At 33.9% G+C, this 2934-nt stretch overlaps 1 non-coding gene across 1 annotated transcript; it reads right to left on the bottom strand.

The window, feature by feature from the left end:
- Nucleotides 1-1902: 1902 nt before the first annotated feature.
- LOC142437872 (small nucleolar RNA SNORA48) lies at nt 1903-2048 on the bottom strand. The gene has a single exon (XR_012782379.1). It is a non-coding gene; the product is annotated as a small nucleolar RNA SNORA48 (small nucleolar RNA).
- Nucleotides 2049-2934: the final 886 nt, after the last annotated feature.

Raw genomic sequence — 2934 nt, 5'->3', positions numbered from 1 at the left:
TATATGAAAAAGAATAAGTTAGATCACCAAATCCTTTATGAGAGGTCAACATCAATGAATGTCAAAATCATTCCAAGTTTGGTTTTGAATAACATCAGACCTAAAATTCAAGAAAACAGAATGTATTTTAATTCTTGTCAATGGCATGGGATTGCTGTGAATGTCTACGGTATCCTCCCCACCTTTAGTTACAAGTATAAGCGAAAGCCTAGAATATGTTTTCTATTTGGATCTGGTTAAGATCTCCATTGATTGTAACCGAGGAAGAACAGCATCTTCCTACTGATACCTGAAAACACACTTATGTCACCAGACACATACCAGAGGGAAACATGACGCAATTATAGTGCAGAATGTCATCAGTTATTGCTTTAATGAAACCTTTTGTGGTGTTTATTATTATGGTAATTCCACTCTCTCTTTAATGATACACATTTTTCCTTGACCCACATTAGATTTTCCTCTAAATTTGAGGGGGGAGGATTAAAGTTTTCATGGAGTTACAAGTTTCCTCTTACCCAAAAGGGAAGATGGAAAGATATACACTAATACAGGTAAACGATCATTCATGTACATACATACAATAAAAATGTCCTCTATTATATAGTAGACATATCAAAATCAGATACATCTTTACTTCAAAGACAAAATATGTATTGTTTAAGATTTTTAAATTTTAAGAGAAGAAAAATTAATCATTTTCACTGTATTTGAATAAGTTGGAGTTAAGGGATTTTTTAAATAAGGATCTGAAAAATACTATGTTTGACTGATTATTGAATTTAATATTGAGGATGGATCCCTGTGTGCATAGTGTTTAAGGATTGCCTAAAAACTGGCCAGCAAATGAACCCACCAGTCATTCCTCAGGAAAATGACATAAGAACCTACTACTTTAAAGGGTATAGCCCTGATAATTCTGTGGGGCAGCTTTACTCTGTACTACAGGATTGCTATGAGTAAGAATTCCCTCCATTATAGCATTTTTGGTTATAGATATAGACTATAGCTTCTTTGAAAACCTTATTATATACAAGAATATATATGAATATATATATGCTTTGCTAGAGAAGATATACTTAGAAAATATACATTTTTGTCTATGTAAGTTATATACCTCTAATTCTGTATATGTAAATAACTGTTTTAAAATGCTCATTCTTTAAAATTATATGCAGAATCTTTTAGGTTTTGAAATATTATCCATGACTGAGGTCCACATAAATTCTTTGAAATATTAGTCAAACCTATATATTTCCTTTTATAATGCTACTTTTCCTCCAAACTCACTAGAACTTCACATTTATTTATATGGCTGATACTGAGTAATGCATCTAAGACATATATATATATATATATATATATGCATCTAAGACATATATATATACCCCATACATACACACACATTCTTTTAAAAGAAGGAAATAGCCTTTGCTTTACCTTATATGTCAAGGAAAGACAGAGCTTGTATTATTGTGAGTAGTTTATGCTTTTCAATCTCGGTGAAGTGTGAATTTCAGCGTCTAGCACAAGAAAAAGAACAGATGTGGGGTGGAAGAGCACAATTCCCAATATCATTCAAGTGTTGTGTTTTCTTCACAATTATTTCCAAAGAAGAAATAAACTGGTACTAGAATCACTAAATTTAAATAAATAAATTTAATTTAGGACCAATATGAACATCTGCCCTAAAGATTTAGTATATGACCTTTCTGAGCTTGCATTAAGAACCACATTTCATACATTATTCATTAAGTACATATTAAAGGCACAACTTTGTACTAGTTACCTTAATGGGGATCATCCCAATTATGAAAAGCAGGTTGCTATTTTAATCGGTTTCTCAAGATTTATTCTAGTACAAATTAATTTTTTCCAAGTTTGTCTTAAATTCTTTTTTTTTTATGTGCCCTAGGCATAAAACGGCTCTGGCCACGATCTAGGCATCAAGCTAGGATGAACAAAGGGCTGCCAGTCTGCTCTGCCCCTGACTGATATAAGAGCACCACCACCACTCATCAGGTGTCTCTTTGCCCGTAGCCAGGGTAAATTCTTTAGAAGTACACAATACTCTGTGCATTTACCTTTGAAGAGAAAATGCTCTGCTAGTGCTCAGCTCGCTGAGCAGATATGGTCTCTGGAATTGAATGGCTACAGGTTTTCATAGGGATTTTGCTTTCCCAGCTGACCAGAAACTAGAAAAGGTGTTTCTATTTCACAAATTATACAACTAAATGAAAAATGGAGTTAGATACTGCTATAATACCCTAACTGTAACTGGAGCAGAGTGACTAATTTCCCGTGCCATATGCAGCCTCGGTTACTGGGCCACCGCAGTCATCAATTCAAACCAGGAAGTAATAGAAGATTGCAAAAACGGGGCTGGGAACTGCAAGAAGCCAGATACACAGGTAGAATTTAATTATCTAAATTAATTTCAACCAAGACTCCGTGTCAGGCTTCTGCAGGGTAGCAACAGTATTGCTACTAGAATGAGCCCTGCATGCTATTAAGAAACATTCAACCATTACTAGTCTCATAAAGTGTGGCTAAGATTGAAACCAACAACCAGAAATTACCTTCCAATAGCCTCCTTTATTAAAATATCCTTTGGCTGTACTTTAAAAATATATGAATAAATGCTTTTGACAAGTCATACAGAAATCATACACCTTTGTTACTGATAATCATTAAGGTGTTCCGTTTCAATGTCATGCATGCATTGCTAATATATGTTATTCTTTAGTAATGTGCTAACAGCTTTCATTTCTTCATAGACAAGGAAAGGAAACATTATATTTCTTTCCAATATGCAGACTTCAAGGCAATACTTTTCTAATATCAGGCCAAAATAGTGTGGGGAAGAGGTACATGCTTACTCTATAAAAGTGGTAGCCCTTCGCAGTAAGAATATAAAGTCATGCAATTTTGAAT

Source organism: Tenrec ecaudatus, chromosome 1, assembly GCF_050624435.1.
Source record: "Tenrec ecaudatus isolate mTenEca1 chromosome 1, mTenEca1.hap1, whole genome shotgun sequence".
Taxonomy (NCBI): domain Eukaryota; kingdom Metazoa; phylum Chordata; class Mammalia; order Afrosoricida; family Tenrecidae; genus Tenrec; species Tenrec ecaudatus.
This window is presented reverse-complemented; position numbering and strand designations above follow the sequence as displayed.